The sequence below is a fragment of the Acipenser ruthenus genome, unplaced genomic scaffold (assembly GCF_902713425.1).
Source record: "Acipenser ruthenus unplaced genomic scaffold, fAciRut3.2 maternal haplotype, whole genome shotgun sequence".
Taxonomy (NCBI): domain Eukaryota; kingdom Metazoa; phylum Chordata; class Actinopteri; order Acipenseriformes; family Acipenseridae; genus Acipenser; species Acipenser ruthenus.
In genome coordinates, this window is record NW_026707446.1 from 296,601 (window position 1) to 320,205 (window position 23,605).

Consider the following 23,605-nt stretch of genomic DNA (forward strand, 5'->3'; position numbering starts at 1 on the left):
GTAAGTCGCCCTGGACAAGTGCGTCTGCTAATTAATAAATAAATAAATAAATAAATAAATAAATAAATAAATAAATAAATAAATTAATAAATAAATAATAATAAAAAAAAATAATAATAATAATTACGTTTTACTTGTTGTCACGTATGTGCGTGATATTTTCCTTTCATGTAAATAGGTGTTTTATTATTTATTTATTTATTTATGTAAGGTAGCAATGCGCTTCCTTAATAGCTGTAATTACAGAACCGCATCTGAATGAACTGCGTTGAACCAGGCAGCTGTGAAAGGGAGACATTAAGGGTGCGTTCACGGAGATCATTCTGTGCAGAATCTGACCAGTTGATAGAAGTTCATTGGATCAATTGGTCACATTCTGCACAATATCTGCGCAGAATTATCTCCGTGAACGCACGCTGAGACTTTATTCACTTCAGTGCGCAAGCGCAGCTGTAAAACGAGAGAGCGACGCTGGGAAATGCAGTCTTTCGATTTCACTTCAATGCGCAAGCGCCGCTGTATAAAGAGAGAGCGATGCTGAGAAATGCAGACTTTCTATATTCACTTCAATGTGCATGTCCCGAGGGAACATCAATTAAATGCACGTCCCCTTTTCCCCCGGGTGCACGAGTATTATGAGGCCGGGCTGGAGTTCCACGAGGTCGGGGTGAACACTTGCACAAGAGCTGCGGAGACCTCGTTAGAAGCAGCCCCGGAGGCCAGCGAAAACAGCCGAGAGTTAAGCCCCTCCCCGCCGTGGCTTCGGCTGCCTTCCGCCACGTCACGTCGGACGGGACTCTGGTCATGTGTTTTGCAACATGACCAGAGTTCCGTCCGTCTTGAAGTGGCGGATGGCTGCCGATGCCACGGTGGGGAGGGGCTTAATTCCCGGCTATTTTCAAACTCGGCGGGAAGGCAGCAGGAGGCTCCGTTCACGGCTAACTCCCCGCGATCCCCGCTGACCGATCGGAGCCGGTTTAGCGCTCCAGGCAGTCGGATACTTTAGCGCCTCAGCAGCGGGGGCGACGACCTCTAACATTCCCCGGGCCTGCCCGAGTGTAAGGCTTTGACCCGTCTGCCGGGGGAAAAAAATACCTGCATGTCCCCCGTCCCCCCCGGGTGCACGGGTGTTATGGGCCGGGCTGGAGTTCCACGAGCTCGGGGTGAACACCTGCTCATCCCCCGCGGAGCTGCACGGGGGTTAGCCTGGGTCCCGTGTCTCGATGGAACATCGTTTCAATGCACGTCCTCTGTAACCCGCGGCGCACGAGTATTATGAGGCCGTGCTGGAATTCCGCGAGGTCTGGGTGAACACTTGCACAAGCGCTGCGGAGGCCCCCCCTGTCCTTAACCCTTTCAGACCTGGTGTCCATTACAATGGACATCACATGTTTGAGCGTTTTTTCTAGCGTTCTAAAAACACCTGCAGTGTTTTTAGAAGAATTCTTGCAGAAATCAGATTTCTTTAGCAATTCAAACAAGAGTAACAGCATTTGCATCGGGTTCCCCAATGTCATAATTATTTTCCACCAGTAGATGGCAGCAGCCCCAAAGAAGTGGCGTCAAAAAACATTGAAATACTTGAAAATGTACCTTTTTGAAGTGTTTTTCAGCCATGCAACCAGGCAGAAACACCATTTCAAGGGCTGTGGGATCAGACCAACAGTCTGTGACTGAGCCCAGTGTTTTTAGAGTGATTCCTGCAAAATTCAGGTTTTTTGCCATTCAAATCAGTCGACCGCTGCTTTAAGCCTATGGGGAGTTTGGAACACTTTTGGCAGGCTCTCAAAACATCGGCGAATGCGGTAGGTGGCTGAAACTTGCTACAGAGCACCTCTAGGACGTGTAGATAATTGGTTGAAAAGCACAGGTCGCTGGGCCTTTCGGTTCCGACGCCGCCCCTGTCCTTGAATGCCACTTCGAAGTGGTCTGCGGGCCCCTTGAAAACGTACCTTTTGAAGGGTTTTTCAGCCATGCAACCAGGTAGAAACATCATTTCAAGGGCTGTAGGATCAGACTAACAGTCTGTGACTGACCCCAGTGTTTTTAGAGCAATTCCTGCAAAATTCTGGTTTTTTGCCATTAAAATAAGTCGACCGCTGCTTTAAGCCTATGGCCAAATTTGGAGCAATTTCGGCAGGCTCTCAAAGAATCAGCGAATGTGGTAGGTGGCTGAAAATTGCTACAGAGCACCTCTAGGACATGCAGATAAGAGGGTGAAAAGCACAGGTTGCTGGGCCTTTCGGTTCGGACGCTGCCCCTGTCCTTGAATGCCACTTCTAAGTGGACTGCGGACCACTTTAAAAACTATATCTTTGTGTTCGCTGGGTTACTATCGAATCTATTACTGACACCTCGTGGTCATGATTCGCAACTGCATGTCATTACGTTTGCTTAACATTCCATGTCTGCAAGCGTGTCACGTGAATCTCGTTTCGTGTTGTTTGTATACTCTTAGTAAATGAAGGGTACAACCAAAAATATGTTTTAAAACAAACAGCATGTATTTACATTCACAACATAGAACTGCATAAACATTCTGCGTGGGCAAATATGATCGCACAGTTGCGTTTTTCCAAATGGTAAAGGATTTACTCCCGGTGAGTCAGGGCAGTACGTGTGCTTCTTAGAGTGACTGTATCCTACTTCCAGCGCATCGACTCAGACAACACGGGTGTAAAAAAAGCCCCAATAAGTGACCCCTGTCACCTAATTACGAGATCATTTTTTAAAACCTAGTTACGTGATCATTTAATTTCTCGTGAATACGGGTTGCTTTGTCACGTGTATACGTGATATTTTTTAACACACATTTACGTCATAATTTTTGTTTACGAGTGTAAGTCGCCCTGGACAAGTGCGTCTGCTAATTAATAAATAAATAAATAAATAAATAAATAAATAAATAAATAAATAAATAAATAAATTAATAAATAAATAATAATAAAAAAAAATAATAATAATAATTACGTTTTACTTGTTGTCACGTATGTGCGTGATATTTTCCTTTCATGTAAATAGGTGTTTTATTATTTATTTATTTATTTATGTAAGGTAGCAATGCGCTTCCTTAATAGCTGTAATTACAGAACCGCATCTGAATGAACTGCGTTGAACCAGGCAGCTGTGAAAGGGAGACATTAAGGGTGCGTTCACGGAGATCATTCTGTGCAGAATCTGACCAGTTGATAGAAGTTCATTGGATCAATTGGTCACATTCTGCACAATATCTGCGCAGAATTATCTCCGTGAACGCACGCTGAGACTTTATTCACTTCAGTGCGCAAGCGCAGCTGTAAAAACGAGAGAGCGACGCTGGGAAATGCAGTCTTTCGATTTCACTTCAATGCGCAAGCGCCGCTGTATAAAGAGAGAGCGATGCTGAGAAATGCAGACTTTCTATATTCACTTCAATGTGCATGTCCCGAGGGAACATCAATTAAATGCACGTCCCCTTTTCCCCCGGGTGCACGAGTATTATGAGGCCGGGCTGGAGTTCCACGAGGTCGGGGTGAACACTTGCACAAGAGCTGCGGAGACCTCGTTAGAAGCAGCCCCGGAGGCCAGCGAAAACAGCCGAGAGTTAAGCCCCTCCCCGCCGTGGCTTCGGCTGCCTTCCGCCACGTCACGTCGGACGGGACTCTGGTCATGTGTTTTGCAACATGACCAGAGTTCCGTCCGTCTTGAAGTGGCGGATGGCTGCCGATGCCACGGTGGGGAGGGGCTTAATTCCCGGCTATTTTCAAACTCGGCGGGAAGGCAGCAGGAGGCTCCGTTCACGGCTAACTCCCCGCGATCCCCGCTGACCGATCGGAGCCGGTTTAGCGCTCCAGGCAGTCGGATACTTTAGCGCCTCAGCAGCGGGGGCGACGACCTCTAACATTCCCCGGGCCTGCCCGAGTGTAAGGCTTTGACCCGTCTGCCGGGGGAAAAAAATACCTGCATGTCCCCGTCCCCCCCGGGTGCACGGGTGTTATGAGGCCGGGCTGGAGTTCCACGAGCTCGGGGTGAACACCTGCTCATCCCCCGCGGAGCTGCACGGGGGTTAGCCTGGGTCCCGTGTCTCGATGGAACATCGTTTCAATGCACGTCCTCTGTAACCCGCGGCGCACGAGTATTATGAGGCCGTGCTGGAATTCCGCGAGGTCTGGGTGAACACTTGCACAAGCGCTGCGGAGGCCCCCCCTGTCCTTAACCCTTTCAGACCTGGTGTCCATTACAATGGACATCACATGTTTGAGCGTTTTTTCTAGCGTTCTAAAAACACCTGCAGTGTTTTTAGAAGAATTCTTGCAGAAATCAGATTTCTTTAGCAATTCAAACAAGAGTAACAGCATTTGCATCGGGTTCCCCAATGTCATAATTATTTTCCACCAGTAGATGGCAGCAGCCCCAAAGAAGTGGCGTCAAAAAACATTGAAATACTTGAAAATGTACCTTTTTGAAGTGTTTTTCAGCCATGCAACCAGGCAGAAACACCATTTCAAGGGCTGTGGGATCAGACCAACAGTCTGTGACTGAGCCCAGTGTTTTTAGAGTGATTCCTGCAAAATTCAGGTTTTTTGCCATTCAAATCAGTCGACCGCTGCTTTAAGCCTATGGGGAGTTTGGAACACTTTTGGCAGGCTCTCAAAACATCGGCGAATGCGGTAGGTGGCTGAAACTTGCTACAGAGCACCTCTAGGACGTGTAGATAATTGGTTGAAAAGCACAGGTCGCTGGGCCTTTCGGTTCCGACGCCGCCCCTGTCCTTGAATGCCACTTCGAAGTGGTCTGCGGGCCCCTTGAAAACGTACCTTTTGAAGGGTTTTTCAGCCATGCAACCAGGTAGAAACATCATTTCAAGGGCTGTAGGATCAGACTAACAGTCTGTGACTGACCCCAGTGTTTTTAGAGCAATTCCTGCAAAATTCTGGTTTTTTGCCATTAAAATAAGTCGACCGCTGCTTTAAGCCTATGGCCAAATTTGGAGCAATTTCGGCAGGCTCTCAAAGAATCAGCGAATGTGGTAGGTGGCTGAAAATTGCTACAGAGCACCTCTAGGACATGCAGATAAGAGGGTGAAAAGCACAGGTTGCTGGGCCTTTCGGTTCGGACGCTGCCCCTGTCCTTGAATGCCACTTCTAAGTGGACTGCGGACCACTTTAAAAACTATATCTTTGTGTTCGCTGGGTTACTATCGAATCTATTACTGACACCTCGTGGTCATGATTCGCAACTGCATGTCATTACGTTTGCTTAACATTCCATGTCTGCAAGCGTGTCACGTGAATCTCGTTTCGTGTTGTTTGTATACTCTTAGTAAATGAAGGGTACAACCAAAAATATGTTTTAAAACAAACAGCATGTATTTACATTCACAACATAGAACTGCATAAACATTCTGCGTGGGCAAATATGATCGCACAGTTGCGTTTTTCCAAATGGTAAAGGATTTACTCCCGGTGAGTCAGGGCAGTACGTGTGCTTCTTAGAGTGACTGTATCCTACTTCCAGCGCATCGACTCAGACAACACGGGTGTAAAAAAAGCCCCAATAAGTGACCCCTGTCACCTAATTACGAGATCATTTTTTAAAACCTAGTTACGTGATCATTTAATTTCTCGTGAATACGGGTTGCTTTGTCACGTGTATACGTGATATTTTTTAACACACATTTACGTCATAATTTTTGTTTACGAGTGTAAGTCGCCCTGGACAAGTGCGTCTGCTAATTAATAAATAAATAAATAAATAAATAAATAAATAAATAAATAAATAAATAAATAAATTAATAAATAAATAATAATAAAAAAAAATAATAATAATAATTACGTTTTACTTGTTGTCACGTATGTGCGTGATATTTTCCTTTCATGTAAATAGGTGTTTTATTATTTATTTATTTATTTATGTAAGGTAGCAATGCGCTTCCTTAATAGCTGTAATTACAGAACCGCATCTGAATGAACTGCGTTGAACCAGGCAGCTGTGAAAGGGAGACATTAAGGGTGCGTTCACGGAGATCATTCTGTGCAGAATCTGACCAGTTGATAGAAGTTCATTGGATCAATTGGTCACATTCTGCACAATATCTGCGCAGAATTATCTCCGTGAACGCACGCTGAGACTTTATTCACTTCAGTGCGCAAGCGCAGCTGTAAAACGAGAGAGCGACGCTGGGAAATGCAGTCTTTCGATTTCACTTCAATGCGCAAGCGCCGCTGTATAAAGAGAGAGCGATGCTGAGAAATGCAGACTTTCTATATTCACTTCAATGTGCATGTCCCGAGGGAACATCAATTAAATGCACGTCCCCTTTTCCCCCGGGTGCACGAGTATTATGAGGCCGGGCTGGAGTTCCACGAGGTCGGGGTGAACACTTGCACAAGAGCTGCGGAGACCTCGTTAGAAGCAGCCCCGGAGGCCAGCGAAAACAGCCGAGAGTTAAGCCCCTCCCCGCCGTGGCTTCGGCTGCCTTCCGCCACGTCACGTCGGACGGGACTCTGGTCATGTGTTTTGCAACATGACCAGAGTTCCGTCCGTCTTGAAGTGGCGGATGGCTGCCGATGCCACGGTGGGGAGGGGCTTAATTCCCGGCTATTTTCAAACTCGGCGGGAAGGCAGCAGGAGGCTCCGTTCACGGCTAACTCCCCGCGATCCCCGCTGACCGATCGGAGCCGGTTTAGCGCTCCAGGCAGTCGGATACTTTAGCGCCTCAGCAGCGGGGGCGACGACCTCTAACATTCCCCGGGCCTGCCCGAGTGTAAGGCTTTGACCCGTCTGCCGGGGGAAAAAAATACCTGCATGTCCCCCGTCCCCCCCGGGTGCACGGGTGTTATGAGGCCGGGCTGGAGTTCCACGAGCTCGGGGTGAACACCTGCTCATCCCCCGCGGAGCTGCACGGGGGTTAGCCTGGGTCCCGTGTCTCGATGGAACATCGTTTCAATGCACGTCCTCTGTAACCCGCGGCGCACGAGTATTATGAGGCCGTGCTGGAATTCCGCGAGGTCTGGGTGAACACTTGCACAAGCGCTGCGGAGGCCCCCCCTGTCCTTAACCCTTTCAGACCTGGTGTCCATTACAATGGACATCACATGTTTGAGCGTTTTTTCTAGCGTTCTAAAAACACCTGCAGTGTTTTTAGAAGAATTCTTGCAGAAATCAGATTTCTTTAGCAATTCAAACAAGAGTAACAGCATTTGCATCGGGTTCCCCAATGTCATAATTATTTTCCACCAGTAGATGGCAGCAGCCCCAAAGAAGTGGCGTCAAAAAACATTGAAATACTTGAAAATGTACCTTTTTGAAGTGTTTTTCAGCCATGCAACCAGGCAGAAACACCATTTCAAGGGCTGTGGGATCAGACCAACAGTCTGTGACTGAGCCCAGTGTTTTTAGAGTGATTCCTGCAAAATTCAGGTTTTTTGCCATTCAAATCAGTCGACCGCTGCTTTAAGCCTATGGGGAGTTTGGAACACTTTTGGCAGGCTCTCAAAACATCGGCGAATGCGGTAGGTGGCTGAAACTTGCTACAGAGCACCTCTAGGACGTGTAGATAATTGGTTGAAAAGCACAGGTCGCTGGGCCTTTCGGTTCCGACGCCGCCCCTGTCCTTGAATGCCACTTCGAAGTGGTCTGCGGGCCACTTAAAAACTATATCTTTGTGTTCGCTGGGTTACTATCGAATCTATTACTGACACCTCGTGGTCATGATTCGCAACTGCATGTCTTTACGTTTGCTTAACATTCCATGTCTGCAAGCGTGTCACGTGAATCTCGTTTCGTGTTGTTTGTATACTCTTAGTAAATGAAGGGTACAACCAAAAATATGTTTTAAAACAAACAGCATGTATTTACATTCACAACATAGAACTGCATAAACATTCTGCGTGGGCAAATATGATCGCACAGTTGCGTTTTTCCAAATGGTAAAGGATTTACTCCCGGCGAGTCAGGGCAGTACGTGTGCTTCTTAGAGTGACTGTATCCTACTTCCAGCGCATCGACTCAGACAACACGGGTGTAAAAAAAGCCCCAATAAGTGACCCCTGTCACCTAATTACGAGATCATTTTTTAAAACCTAGTTACGTGATCATTTAATTTCTCGTGAATACGGGTTGCTTTGTCACGTGTATACGTGATATTTTTTAACACACATTTACGTCATAATTTTTGTTTACGAGTGTAAGTCGCCCTGGACAAGTGCGTCTGCTAATAAATAAATAAATAAATAAATAAATAAATAAATAAATAAATAATTACGTTTTACTTGTTGTCACGTATGTGCGTGATATTTTCCTTTCATGTAAATAGGTGTTTTATTATTATTTATTTATTTATGTAAGGGAGCAATGCGCTTCCTTAATAGCTGTAATTACAGAACCGCATCTGAATGAACTGCGTTGAACCAGGCAGCTGTGAAAGGGAGTCATTAAGGGTGCGTTCACGGAGATCATTTTGTGTAGAATCTGACCAGTTGATAGAAGTTCATTGGATCAATTGGTCACATTCTGCACAATATCTGCGCAGAATTATCTCCGTGAATGCACGCTGAGACTTTATTCACTTCAGTGCGCAAGCGCAGCTGTAAAACAAGAGAGCGACGCTGGGAAATGCAGTCTTTCGATTTCACTTCAATGCGCAAGCGCCGCTGTATAAAGAGAGAGCGATGCTGAGAAATGCAGACTTTCTATATTCACTTCAATGTGCATGTCCCGAGGGAACATCAATTAAATGCACGTCCCCTTTTCCCCCGGGTGCACGAGTATTATGAGGCCGGGCTGGAGTTCCACGAAGTCGGGGTGAACACTTGCACAAGAGCTGCGGAGACCTCGTTAGAAGCAGCCCCGGAGGCCAGCGAAAACAGCCGAGAATTAAGCGCCCTCCCCTCCGAGGCTTTGGCTGATTTCCGCAACGTCACGTCGGACGGGGCTCTGGTCATGTTATTATTATTTTTTTTTTTCACATGACCAGAGTCCCGTTCGTTTGGACGTGGCGGAAATCGACCGAAGCCTCAGAGGGGAGGGCGCTTAATTCTCGGCTATTTTCGCCGGAATATCTCGGTCGGTATCGGAGCTTTCTGCACGGGGGGGTCTGCGAGCTCGTCCCCCCGGGGAGCTGCACCGTGTAGAAGCACCGTTTCAAGGGCTGTAGGATCAGACCAACAGTCTGTGACTGAGCCCAGTGTTTTTAGAGTGATTCCTGCAAAATTCAGGTTTTTTGCCATTCAAATCAGTCGACCGCTGCTTTAAGCCTATGGGGAGTTTGGAACACTTTTGGCAGGCTCTCAAAACATCGGCGAATGCGGTAGGTGGCTGAAACTTGCTACAGAGCACCTCTAGGACGTGTAGATAATTGGTTGAAAAGCACAGGTCGCTGGGCCTTTCGGTTCCGACGCCGCCCCTGTCCTTGAATGCCACTTCGAAGTGGTCTGCGGGCCCCTTGAAAACGTACCTTTTGAAGTGTTTTTCAGCCATGCAACCAGGCAGAAACACCATTTCAAGGGCTGTAGGATCAGACCAACAGTCTGTGACTGAGCCCAGTGTTTTTAGAGTGATTCCTGCAAAATTCAGGTTTTTTGCCATTCAAATCAGTCGACCGCTGCTTTAAGCCTATGGGGAGTTTGGAACACTTTTGGCAGGCTCTCAAAACATCGGCGAATGCGGTAGGTGGCTGAAACTTGCTACAGAGCACCTCTAGGACGTGTAGATAATTGGTTGAAAAGCACAGGTCGCTGGGCCTTTCGGTTCCGACGCCGCCCCTGTCCTTGAATGCCACTTCGAAGTGGTCTGCGGGCCCCTTGAAAACGTACCTTTTGAAGTGTTTTTCAGCCATGCAACCAGGCAGAAACACCATTTCAAGGGCTGTAGGATCAGACCAACAGTCTGTGACTGAGCCCAGTGTTTTTAGAGTGATTCCTGCAAAATTCAGGTTTTTTGCCATTCAAATCAGTCGACCGCTGCTTTAAGCCTATGGGGAGTTTGGAACACTTTTGGCAGGCTCTCAAAACATCGGCGAATGCGGTAGGTGGCTGAAACTTGCTACAGAGCACCTCTAGGACGTGTAGATAATTGGTTGAAAAGCACAGGTCGCTGGGCCTTTCGGTTCCGACGCCGCCCCTGTCCTTGAATGCCACTTCGAAGTGGTCTGCGGGCCACTTTAAAAACTATATCTTTGTGTTCGCTGGGTTACTATCGAATCTATTACTGACACCTCGTGGTCATGATTCGCAACTGCATGTCTTTACGTTTGCTTAACATTCCATGTCTGCAAGCGTGTCACGTGAATCTCGTTTCGTGTTGTTTGTATACTCTTAGTAAATGAAGGGTACAACCAAAAATATGTTTTAAAACAAACAGCATGTATTTACATTCACAACATAGAACTGCATAAACATTCTGCGTGGGCAAATATGATCGCACAGTTGCGTTTTTCCAAATGGTAAAGGATTTACTCCCGGCGAGTCAGGGCAGTACGTGTGCTTCTTAGAGTGACTGTATCCTACTTCCAGCGCATCGACTCAGACAACACGGGTGTAAAAAAAGCCCCAATAAGTGACCCCTGTCACCTAATTACGAGATCATTTTTTAAAACCTAGTTACGTGATCATTTAATTTCTCGTGAATACGGGTTGCTTTGTCACGTGTATACGTGATATTTTTTAACACACATTTACGTCATAATTTTTGTTTACGAGTGTAAGTCGCCCTGGACAAGTGCGTCTGCTAATAAATAAATAAATAAATAAATAAATAAATAAATAAATAAATAATTACGTTTTACTTGTTGTCACGTATGTGCGTGATATTTTCCTTTCATGTAAATAGGTGTTTTATTATTATTTATTTATTTATGTAAGGGAGCAATGCGCTTCCTTAATAGCTGTAATTACAGAACCGCATCTGAATGAACTGCGTTGAACCAGGCAGCTGTGAAAGGGAGTCATTAAGGGTGCGTTCACGGAGATCATTTTGTGTAGAATCTGACCAGTTGATAGAAGTTCATTGGATCAATTGGTCACATTCTGCACAATATCTGCGCAGAATTATCTCCGTGAATGCACGCTGAGACTTTATTCACTTCAGTGCGCAAGCGCAGCTGTAAAACAAGAGAGCGACGCTGGGAAATGCAGTCTTTCGATTTCACTTCAATGCGCAAGCGCCGCTGTATAAAGAGAGAGCGATGCTGAGAAATGCAGACTTTCTATATTCACTTCAATGTGCATGTCCCGAGGGAACATCAATTAAATGCACGTCCCCTTTTCCCCCGGGTGCACGAGTATTATGAGGCCGGGCTGGAGTTCCACGAGGTCGGGGTGAACACTTGCACAAGAGCTGCGGAGACCTCGTTAGAAGCAGCCCCGGAGGCCAGCGAAAACAGCCGAGAGTTAAGCCCCTCCCCGCCGTGGCTTCGGCTGCCTTCCGCCACGTCACGTCGGACGGGACTCTGGTCATGTGTTTTGCAACATGACCAGAGTTCCGTCCGTCTTGAAGTGGCGGATGGCTGCCGATGCCACGGTGGGGAGGGGCTTAATTCCCGGCTATTTTCAAACTCGGCGGGAAGGCAGCAGGAGGCTCCGTTCACGGCTAACTCCCCGCGATCCCCGCTGACCGATCGGAGCCGGTTTAGCGCTCCAGGCAGTCGGATACTTTAGCGCCTCAGCAGCGGGGGCGACGACCTCTAACATTCCCCGGGCCTGCCCGAGTGTAAGGCTTTGACCCGTCTGCCGGGGGAAAAAAATACCTGCATGTCCCCCGTCCCCCCCGGGTGCACGGGTGTTATGAGGCCGGGCTGGAGTTCCACGAGCTCGGGGTGAACACCTGCTCATCCCCCGCGGAGCTGCACGGGGGTTAGCCTGGGTCCCGTGTCTCGATGGAACATCGTTTCAATGCACGTCCTCTGTAACCCGCGGCGCACGAGTATTATGAGGCCGTGCTGGAATTCCGCGAGGTCTGGGTGAACACTTGCACAAGCGCTGCGGAGGCCCCCCCTGTCCTTAACCCTTTCAGACCTGGTGTCCATTACAATGGACATCACATGTTTGAGCGTTTTTTCTAGCGTTCTAAAAACACCTGCAGTGTTTTTAGAAGAATTCTTGCAGAAATCAGATTTCTTTAGCAATTCAAACAAGAGTAACAGCATTTGCATCGGGTTCCCCAATGTCATAATTATTTTCCACCAGTAGATGGCAGCAGCCCCAAAGAAGTGGCGTCAAAAAACATTGAAATACTTGAAAATGTACCTTTTTGAAGTGTTTTTCAGCCATGCAACCAGGCAGAAACACCATTTCAAGGGCTGTGGGATCAGACCAACAGTCTGTGACTGAGCCCAGTGTTTTTAGAGTGATTCCTGCAAAATTCAGGTTTTTTGCCATTCAAATCAGTCGACCGCTGCTTTAAGCCTATGGGGAGTTTGGAACACTTTTGGCAGGCTCTCAAAACATCGGCGAATGCGGTAGGTGGCTGAAACTTGCTACAGAGCACCTCTAGGACGTGTAGATAATTGGTTGAAAAGCACAGGTCGCTGGGCCTTTCGGTTCCGACGCCGCCCCTGTCCTTGAATGCCACTTCGAAGTGGTCTGCGGGCCCCTTGAAAACGTACCTTTTGAAGGGTTTTTCAGCCATGCAACCAGGTAGAAACATCATTTCAAGGGCTGTAGGATCAGACTAACAGTCTGTGACTGACCCCAGTGTTTTTAGAGCAATTCCTGCAAAATTCTGGTTTTTTGCCATTAAAATAAGTCGACCGCTGCTTTAAGCCTATGGCCAAATTTGGAGCAATTTCGGCAGGCTCTCAAAGAATCAGCGAATGTGGTAGGTGGCTGAAAATTGCTACAGAGCACCTCTAGGACATGCAGATAAGAGGGTGAAAAGCACAGGTTGCTGGGCCTTTCGGTTCGGACGCTGCCCCTGTCCTTGAATGCCACTTCTAAGTGGACTGCGGACCACTTTAAAAACTATATCTTTGTGTTCGCTGGGTTACTATCGAATCTATTACTGACACCTCGTGGTCATGATTCGCAACTGCATGTCATTACGTTTGCTTAACATTCCATGTCTGCAAGCGTGTCACGTGAATCTCGTTTCGTGTTGTTTGTATACTCTTAGTAAATGAAGGGTACAACCAAAAATATGTTTTAAAACAAACAGCATGTATTTACATTCACAACATAGAACTGCATAAACATTCTGCGTGGGCAAATATGATCGCACAGTTGCGTTTTTCCAAATGGTAAAGGATTTACTCCCGGTGAGTCAGGGCAGTACGTGTGCTTCTTAGAGTGACTGTATCCTACTTCCAGCGCATCGACTCAGACAACACGGGTGTAAAAAAAGCCCCAATAAGTGACCCCTGTCACCTAATTACGAGATCATTTTTTAAAACCTAGTTACGTGATCATTTAATTTCTCGTGAATACGGGTTGCTTTGTCACGTGTATACGTGATATTTTTTAACACACATTTACGTCATAATTTTTGTTTACGAGTGTAAGTCGCCCTGGACAAGTGCGTCTGCTAATTAATAAATAAATAAATAAATAAATAAATAAATAAATAAATTAATAAATAAATAATAATAAAAAATAACAATAATAATAATTACGTTTTACTTGTTGTCACGTATGTGCGTGATATTTTCCTTTCATGTAAATAGGTGTTTTATTATTATTTATTTATTTATGTAAGGTAGCAATGCGCTTCCTTAATAGCTGTAATTACAGAACCGCATCTGAATGAACTGCGTTGAACCAGGCAGCTGTGAAAGGGAGACATTAAGGGTGCGTTCACGGAGATCATTCTGTGCAGAATCTGACCAGTTGATAGAAGTTCATTGGATCAATTGGTCACATTCTGCACAATATCTGCGCAGAATTATCTCCGTGAACGCACGCTGAGACTTTATTCACTTCAGTGCGCAAGCGCAGCTGTAAAACGAGAGAGCGACGCTGGGAAATGCAGTCTTTCGATTTCACTTCAATGCGCAAGCGCCGCTGTATAAAGAGAGAGCGATGCTGAGAAATGCAGACTTTCTATATTCACTTCAATGTGCATGTCCCGAGGGAACATCAATTAAATGCACGTCCCCTTTTCCCCCGGGTGCACGAGTATTATGAGGCCGGGCTGGAGTTCCACGAGGTCGGGGTGAACACTTGCACAAGAGCTGCGGAGACCTCGTTAGAAGCAGCCCCGGAGGCCAGCGAAAACAGCCGAGAGTTAAGCCCCTCCCCGCCGTGGCTTCGGCTGCCTTCCGCCACGTCACGTCGGACGGGACTCTGGTCATGTGTTTTGCAACATGACCAGAGTTCCGTCCGTCTTGAAGTGGCGGATGGCTGCCGATGCCACGGTGGGGAGGGGCTTAATTCCCGGCTATTTTCAAACTCGGCGGGAAGGCAGCAGGAGGCTCCGTTCACGGCTAACTCCCCGCGATCCCCGCTGACCGATCGGAGCCGGTTTAGCGCTCCAGGCAGTCGGATACTTTAGCGCCTCAGCAGCGGGGGCGACGACCTCTAACATTCCCCGGGCCTGCCCGAGTGTAAGGCTTTGACCCGTCTGCCGGGGGAAAAAAATACCTGCATGTCCCCCGTCCCCCCCGGGTGCACGGGTGTTATGAGGCCGGGCTGGAGTTCCACGAGCTCGGGGTGAACACCTGCTCATCCCCCGCGGAGCTGCACGGGGGTTAGCCTGGGTCCCGTGTCTCGATGGAACATCGTTTCAATGCACGTCCTCTGTAACCCGCGGCGCACGAGTATTATGAGGCCGTGCTGGAATTCCGCGAGGTCTGGGTGAACACTTGCACAAGCGCTGCGGAGGCCCCCCCTGTCCTTAACCCTTTCAGACCTGGTGTCCATTACAATGGACATCACATGTTTGAGCGTTTTTTCTAGCGTTCTAAAAACACCTGCAGTGTTTTTAGAAGAATTCTTGCAGAAATCAGATTTCTTTAGCAATTCAAACAAGAGTAACAGCATTTGCATCGGGTTCCCCAATGTCATAATTATTTTCCACCAGTAGATGGCAGCAGCCCCAAAGAAGTGGCGTCAAAAAACATTGAAATACTTGAAAATGTACCTTTTTGAAGTGTTTTTCAGCCATGCAACCAGGCAGAAACACCATTTCAAGGGCTGTGGGATCAGACCAACAGTCTGTGACTGAGCCCAGTGTTTTTAGAGTGATTCCTGCAAAATTCAGGTTTTTTGCCATTCAAATCAGTCGACCGCTGCTTTAAGCCTATGGGGAGTTTGGAACACTTTTGGCAGGCTCTCAAAACATCGGCGAATGCGGTAGGTGGCTGAAACTTGCTACAGAGCACCTCTAGGACGTGTAGATAATTGGTTGAAAAGCACAGGTCGCTGGGCCTTTCGGTTCCGACGCCGCCCCTGTCCTTGAATGCCACTTCGAAGTGGTCTGCGGGCCCCTTGAAAACGTACCTTTTGAAGGGTTTTTCAGCCATGCAACCAGGTAGAAACATCATTTCAAGGGCTGTAGGATCAGACTAACAGTCTGTGACTGACCCCAGTGTTTTTAGAGCAATTCCTGCAAAATTCTGGTTTTTTGCCATTAAAATAAGTCGACCGCTGCTTTAAGCCTATGGCCAAATTTGGAGCAATTTCGGCAGGCTCTCAAAGAATCAGCGAATGTGGTAGGTGGCTGAAAATTGCTACAGAGCACCTCTAGGACATGCAGATAAGAGGGTGAAAAGCACAGGTTGCTGGGCCTTTCGGTTCGGACGCTGCCCCTGTCCTTGAATGCCACTTCTAAGTGGACTGCGGACCACTTTAAAAACTATATCTTTGTGTTCGCTGGGTTACTATCGAATCTATTACTGACACCTCGTGGTCATGATTCGCAACTGCATGTCATTACGTTTGCTTAACATTCCATGTCTGCAAGCGTGTCACGTGAATCTCGTTTCGTGTTGTTTGTATACTCTTAGTAAATGAAGGGTACAACCAAAAATATGTTTTAAAACAAACAGCATGTATTTACATTCACAACATAGAACTGCATAAACATTCTGCGTGGGCAAATATGATCGCACAGTTGCGTTTTTCCAAATGGTAAAGGATTTACTCCCGGTGAGTCAGGGCAGTACGTGTGCTTCTTAGAGTGACTGTATCCTACTTCCAGCGCATCGACTCAGACAACACGGGTGTAAAAAAAGCCCCAATAAGTGACCCCTGTCACCTAATTACGAGATCATTTTTTAAAACCTAGTTACGTGATCATTTAATTTCTCGTGAATACGGGTTGCTTTGTCACGTGTATACGTGATATTTTTTAACACACATTTACGTCATAATTTTTGTTTACGAGTGTAAGTCGCCCTGGACAAGTGCGTCTGCTAATTAATAAATAAATAAATAAATAAATAAATAAATAAATAAATTAATAAATAAATAATAATAAAAAATAACAATAATAATAATTACGTTTTACTTGTTGTCACGTATGTGCGTGATATTTTCCTTTCATGTAAATAGGTGTTTTATTATTATTTATTTATTTATGTAAGGTAGCAATGCGCTTCCTTAATAGCTGTAATTACAGAACCGCATCTGAATGAACTGCGTTGAACCAGGCAGCTGTGAAAGGGAGACATTAAGGGTGCGTTCACGGAGATCATTCTGTGCAGAATCTGACCAGTTGATAGAAGTTCATTGGATCAATTGGTCACATTCTGCACAATATCTGCGCAGAATTATCTCCGTGAACGCACGCTGAGACTTTATTCACTTCAGTGCGCAAGCGCAGCTGTAAAACGAGAGAGCGACGCTGGGAAATGCAGTCTTTCGATTTCACTTCAATGCGCAAGCGCCGCTGTATAAAGAGAGAGCGATGCTGAGAAATGCAGACTTTCTATATTCACTTCAATGTGCATGTCCCGAGGGAACATCAATTAAATGCACGTCCCCTTTTCCCCCGGGTGCACGAGTATTATGAGGCCGGGCTGGAGTTCCACGAGGTCGGGGTGAACACTTGCACAAGAGCTGCGGAGACCTCGTTAGAAGCAGCCCCGGAGGCCAGCGAAAACAGCCGAGAGTTAAGCCCCTCCCCGCCGTGGCTTCGGCTGCCTTCCGCCACGTCACGTCGGACGGGACTCTGGTCATGTGTTTTGCAACATGACCAGAGTTCCGTCCGTCTTGAAGTGGCGGATGGCTGCCGATGCCACGGTGGGGAGGGGCTTAATTCCCGGCTATTTTCAAACTCGGCGGGAAGGCAGCAGGAGGCTCCGTTCACGGCTAACTCCCCGCGATCCCCGCTGACCGATCGGAGCCGGTTTAGCGCTCCAGGCAGTCGGATACTTTAGCGCCTCAGCAGCGGGGGCGACGACCTCTAACATTCCCCGGGCCTGCCCGAGTGTAAGGCTTTGACCCGTCTGCCGGGGGAAAAAAATACCTGCATGTCCCCCGTCCCCCCCGGGTGCACGGGTGTTATGAGGCCGGGCTGGAGTTCCACGAGCTCGGGGTGAACACCTGCTCATCCCCCGCGGAGCTGCACGGGGGTTAGCCTGGGTCCCGTGTCTCGATGGAACATCGTTTCAATGCACGTCCTCTGTAACCCGCGGCGCACGAGTATTATGAGGCCGTGCTGGAATTCCGCGAGGTCTGGGTGAACACTTGCACAAGCGCTGCGGAGGCCCCCCCTGTCCTTAACCCTTTCAGACCTGGTGTCCATTACAATGGACATCACATGTTTGAGCGTTTTTTCTAGCGTTCTAAAAACACCTGCAGTGTTTTTAGAAGAATTCTTGCAGAAATCAGATTTCTTTAGCAATTCAAACAAGAGTAACAGCATTTGCATCGGGTTCCCCAATGTCATAATTATTTTCCACCAGTAGATGGCAGCAGCCCCAAAGAAGTGGCGTCAAAAAACATTGAAATACTTGAAAATGTACCTTTTTGAAGTGTTTTTCAGCCATGCAACCAGGCAGAAACACCATTTCAAGGGCTGTGGGATCAGACCAACAGTCTGTGACTGAGCCCAGTGTTTTTAGAGTGATTCCTGCAAAATTCAGGTTTTTTGCCATTCAAATCAGTCGACCGCTGCTTTAAGCCTATGGGGAGTTTGGAACACTTTTGGCAGGCTCTCAAAACATCGGCGAATGCGGTAGGTGGCTGAAACTTGCTACAGAGCACCTCTAGGACGTGTAGATAATTGGTTGAAAAGCACAGGTCGCTGGGCCTTTCGGTTCGGACGCTGCCCCTGTCCTTGAATGCCACTTCTAAGTGGACTGCGGACCACTTTAAAAACTATATCTTTGTGTTCGCTGGGTTACTATCGAATCTATTACTGACACCTCGTGGTCATGATTCGCAACTGCATGTCATTACGTTTGCTTAACATTCCATGTCTGCAAGCGTGTCACGTGAATCTCGTTTCGTGTTGTTTGTATACTCTTAGTAAATGAAGGGTACAACCAAAAATATGTTTTAAAACAAACAGCATGTATTTACATTCACAACATAGAACTGCATAAACATTCTGCGTGGGCAAATATGATCGCACAGTTGCGTTTTTCCAAATGGTAAAGGATTTACTCCCGGTGAGTCAGGGCAGTACGTGTGCTTCTTAGAGTGACTGTATCCTACTTCCAGCGCATCGACTCAGACAACACGGGTGTAAAAAAAGCCCCAATAAGTGACCCCTGTCACCTAATTACGAGATCATTTTTTAAAACCTAGTTACGTGATCATTTAATTTCTCGTGAATACGGGTTGCTTTGTCACGTGTATACGTGATATTTTTTAACACACATTTACGTCATAATTTTTGTTTACGAGTGTAAGTCGCCCTGGACAAGTGCGTCTGCTAATTAATAAATAAATAAATAAATAAATAAATAAATAAATAAATAAATAAATTAATAAATAAATAATAATAAAAAATAACAATAATAATAATTACGTTTTACTTGTTGTCACGTATGTGCGTGATATTTTCCTTTCATGTAAATAGGTGTTTTATTATTATTTATTTATTTATGTAAGGTAGCAATGCGCTTCCTTAATAGCTGTAATTACAGAACCGCATCTGAATGAACTGCGTTGAACCAGGCAGCTGTGAAAGGGAGACATTAAGGGTGCGTTCACGGAGATCATTCTGTGCAGAATCTGACCAGTTGATAGAAGTTCATTGGATCAATTGGTCACATTCTGCACAATATCTGCGCAGAATTATCTCCGTGAACGCACGCTGAGACTTTATTCACTTCAGTGCGCAAGCGCAGCTGTAAAACGAGAGAGCGACGCTGGGAAATGCAGTCTTTCGATTTCACTTCAATGCGCAAGCGCCGCTGTATAAAGAGAGAGCGATGCTGAGAAATGCAGACTTTCTATATTCACTTCAATGTGCATGTCCCGAGGGAACATCAATTAAATGCACGTCCCCTTTTCCCCCGGGTGCACGAGTATTATGAGGCCGGGCTGGAGTTCCACGAGGTCGGGGTGAACACTTGCACAAGAGCTGCGGAGACCTCGTTAGAAGCAGCCCCGGAGGCCAGCGAAAACAGCCGAGAGTTAAGCCCCTCCCCGCCGTGGCTTCGGCTGCCTTCCGCCACGTCACGTCGGACGGGACTCTGGTCATGTGTTTTGCAACATGACCAGAGTTCCGTCCGTCTTGAAGTGGCGGATGGCTGCCGATGCCACGGTGGGGAGGGGCTTAATTCCCGGCTATTTTCAAACTCGGCGGGAAGGCAGCAGGAGGCTCCGTTCACGGCTAACTCCCCGCGATCCCCGCTGACCGATCGGAGCCGGTTTAGCGCTCCAGGCAGTCGGATACTTTAGCGCCTCAGCAGCGGGGGCGACGACCTCTAACATTCCCCGGGCCTGCCCGAGTGTAAGGCTTTGACCCGTCTGCCGGGGGAAAAAAATACCTGCATGTCCCCCGTCCCCCCCGGGTGCACGGGTGTTATGAGGCCGGGCTGGAGTTCCACGAGCTCGGGGTGAACACCTGCTCATCCCCCGCGGAGCTGCACGGGGGTTAGCCTGGGTCCCGTGTCTCGATGGAACATCGTTTCAATGCACGTCCTCTGTAACCCGCGGCGCACGAGTATTATGAGGCCGTGCTGGAATTCCGCGAGGTCTGGGTGAACACTTGCACAAGCGCTGCGGAGGCCCCCCCTGTCCTTAACCCTTTCAGACCTGGTGTCCATTACAATGGACATCACATGTTTGAGCGTTTTTTCTAGCGTTCTAAAAACACCTGCAGTGTTTTTAGAAGAATTCTTGCAGAAATCAGATTTCTTTAGCAATTCAAACAAGAGTAACAGCATTTGCATCGGGTTCCCCAATGTCATAATTATTTTCCACCAGTAGATGGCAGCAGCCCCAAAGAAGTGGCGTCAAAAAACATTGAAATACTTGAAAATGTACCTTTTTGAAGTGTTTTTCAGCCATGCAACCAGGCAGAAACACCATTTCAAGGGCTGTGGGATCAGACCAACAGTCTGTGACTGAGCCCAGTGTTTTTAGAGTGATTCCTGCAAAATTCAGGTTTTTTGCCATTCAAATCAGTCGACCGCTGCTTTAAGCCTATGGGGAGTTTGGAACACTTTTGGCAGGCTCTCAAAACATCGGCGAATGCGGTAGGTGGCTGAAACTTGCTACAGAGCACCTCTAGGACGTGTAGATAATTGGTTGAAAAGCACAGGTCGCTGGGCCTTTCGGTTCCGACGCCGCCCCTGTCCTTGAATGCCACTTCGAAGTGGTCTGCGGGCCCCTTGAAAACGTACCTTTTGAAGGGTTTTTCAGCCATGCAACCAGGTAGAAACATCATTTCAAGGGCTGTAGGATCAGACTAACAGTCTGTGACTGACCCCAGTGTTTTTAGAGCAATTCCTGCAAAATTCTGGTTTTTTGCCATTAAAATAAGTCGACCGCTGCTTTAAGCCTATGGCCAAATTTGGAGCAATTTCGGCAGGCTCTCAAAGAATCAGCGAATGTGGTAGGTGGCTGAAAATTGCTACAGAGCACCTCTAGGACATGCAGATAAGAGGGTGAAAAGCACAGGTTGCTGGGCCTTTCGGTTCGGACGCTGCCCCTGTCCTTGAATGCCACTTCTAAGTGGACTGCGGACCACTTTAAAAACTATATCTTTGTGTTCGCTGGGTTACTATCGAATCTATTACTGACACCTCGTGGTCATGATTCGCAACTGCATGTCATTACGTTTGCTTAACATTCCATGTCTGCAAGCGTGTCACGTGAATCTCGTTTCGTGTTGTTTGTATACTCTTAGTAAATGAAGGGTACAACCAAAAATATGTTTTAAAACAAACAGCATGTATTTACATTCACAACATAGAACTGCATAAACATTCTGCGTGGGCAAATATGATCGCACAGTTGCGTTTTTCCAAATGGTAAAGGATTTACTCCCGGTGAGTCAGGGCAGTACGTGTGCTTCTTAGAGTGACTGTATCCTACTTCCAGCGCATCGACTCAGACAACACGGGTGTAAAAAAAGCCCCAATAAGTGACCCCTGTCACCTAATTACGAGATCATTTTTTAAAACCTAGTTACGTGATCATTTAATTTCTCGTGAATACGGGTTGCTTTGTCACGTGTATACGTGATATTTTTTAACACACATTTACGTCATAATTTTTGTTTACGAGTGTAAGTCGCCCTGGACAAGTGCGTCTGCTAATTAATAAATAAATAAATAAATAAATAAATAAATAAATAAATAAATTAATAAATAAATAATAATAAAAAATAACAATAATAATAATTACGTTTTACTTGTTGTCACGTATGTGCGTGATATTTTCCTTTCATGTAAATAGGTGTTTTATTATTATTTATTTATTTATGTAAGGTAGCAATGCGCTTCCTTAATAGCTGTAATTACAGAACCGCATCTGAATGAACTGCGTTGAACCAGGCAGCTGTGAAAGGGAGACATTAAGGGTGCGTTCACGGAGATCATTCTGTGCAGAATCTGACCAGTTGATAGAAGTTCATTGGATCAATTGGTCACATTCTGCACAATATCTGCGCAGAATTATCTCCGTGAACGCACGCTGAGACTTTATTCACTTCAGTGCGCAAGCGCAGCTGTAAAACGAGAGAGCGACGCTGGGAAATGCAGTCTTTCGATTTCACTTCAATGCGCAAGCGCCGCTGTATAAAGAGAGAGCGATGCTGAGAAATGCAGACTTTCTATATTCACTTCAATGTGCATGTCCCGAGGGAACATCAATTAAATGCACGTCCCCTTTTCCCCCGGGTGCACGAGTATTATGAGGCCGGGCTGGAGTTCCACGAGGTCGGGGTGAACACTTGCACAAGAGCTGCGGAGACCTCGTTAGAAGCAGCCCCGGAGGCCAGCGAAAACAGCCGAGAGTTAAGCCCCTCCCCGCCGTGGCTTCGGCTGCCTTCCGCCACGTCACGTCGGACGGGACTCTGGTCATGTGTTTTGCAACATGACCAGAGTTCCGTCCGTCTTGAAGTGGCGGATGGCTGCCGATGCCACGGTGGGGAGGGGCTTAATTCCCGGCTATTTTCAAACTCGGCGGGAAGGCAGCAGGAGGCTCCGTTCACGGCTAACTCCCCGCGATCCCCGCTGACCGATCGGAGCCGGTTTAGCGCTCCAGGCAGTCGGATACTTTAGCGCCTCAGCAGCGGGGGCGACGACCTCTAACATTCCCCGGGCCTGCCCGAGTGTAAGGCTTTGACCCGTCTGCCGGGGGAAAAAAATACCTGCATGTCCCCCGTCCCCCCCGGGTGCACGGGTGTTATGAGGCCGGGCTGGAGTTCCACGAGCTCGGGGTGAACACCTGCTCATCCCCCGCGGAGCTGCACGGGGGTTAGCCTGGGTCCCGTGTCTCGATGGAACATCGTTTCAATGCACGTCCTCTGTAACCCGCGGCGCACGAGTATTATGAGGCCGTGCTGGAATTCCGCGAGGTCTGGGTGAACACTTGCACAAGCGCTGCGGAGGCCCCCCCTGTCCTTAACCCTTTCAGACCTGGTGTCCATTACAATGGACATCACATGTTTGAGCGTTTTTTCTAGCGTTCTAAAAACACCTGCAGTGTTTTTAGAAGAATTCTTGCAGAAATCAGATTTCTTTAGCAATTCAAACAAGAGTAACAGCATTTGCATCGGGTTCCCCAATGTCATAATTATTTTCCACCAGTAGATGGCAGCAGCCCCAAAGAAGTGGCGTCAAAAAACATTGAAATACTTGAAAATGTACCTTTTTGAAGTGTTTTTCAGCCATGCAACCAGGCAGAAACACCATTTCAAGGGCTGTGGGATCAGACCAACAGTCTGTGACTGAGCCCAGTGTTTTTAGAGTGATTCCTGCAAAATTCAGGTTTTTTGCCATTCAAATCAGTCGACCGCTGCTTTAAGCCTATGGGGAGTTTGGAACACTTTTGGCAGGCTCTCAAAACATCGGCGAATGCGGTAGGTGGCTGAAACTTGCTACAGAGCACCTCTAGGACGTGTAGATAATTGGTTGAAAAGCACAGGTCGCTGGGCCTTTCGGTTCGGACGCTGCCCCTGTCCTTGAATGCCACTTCTAAGTGGACTGCGGACCACTTTAAAAACTATATCTTTGTGTTCGCTGGGTTACTATCGAATCTATTACTGACACCTCGTGGTCATGATTCGC